Below are 712 nucleotides of genomic sequence, written 5' to 3'. Positions count from 1 at the left end.
ACTGCAGCAGAAAACTGATAGGTCTTTACTATCCACGGTGCCCATTTAATGCACGGTTTTGTTGCAAAGGAAATTGCAGTTGCAGGAGGAGGGCATTAGTCTTTCACTGGGATGAGAAATGTTCCCTAGCTGTCAGGATGCAGACTTCTGTCCTGTTGTGCTCAGGAGGCATATGTCCTTGTGCTTTGTCTTTCATTCTTCTCTCTCTTTCCTCCCTGGGTCTGAGCCTACATCCCTTTTTTTTCTCACGTGGGTAGTTAAGGAAAAGAGTGGGAACATTTCAGGTTTGAAACTCCAGCGTTCAYACTGGTCCAGACAACGATGTGTTTCAAGTCACATAGTATGAACAAAGCCCAGAACATTCGTCAGATGCTTGCTAAATACTGTTACATGGTCGTGTGGTTCATTAGTTATAGATCAGCCCCTTAATACAGCGGGGCTGAGTTATCTTTTTTTTCCCTTTCCCCTCTTTCTCCCTCTCTTTACCTTTCTCTCTTTGCTTTCTATCACCGGTTTCAGAGGAAGGTACACAAAGACGATTCTGCCACSCTTGGGGGCACGAAATTCGCCAATATCTGTTCTCAGTGCCTACATCATTTCTAAAGATCAACACAAAACTGTCTTTGGGGGGGGGGGGACAAAACCAACCAACGAACAACAACAAAACAAACAAACAAAATAAAGAAAGAAAAAGAATAAAACAAAAAGAAAA

This window comes from Malurus melanocephalus, unplaced genomic scaffold (genome assembly GCF_030028575.1).
Source record: "Malurus melanocephalus ecotype Western Australia unplaced genomic scaffold, MMel_1.1 scaffold_0, whole genome shotgun sequence".
Lineage (NCBI taxonomy): Eukaryota > Metazoa > Chordata > Aves > Passeriformes > Maluridae > Malurus > Malurus melanocephalus.
This window is presented reverse-complemented; position numbering follows the sequence as displayed.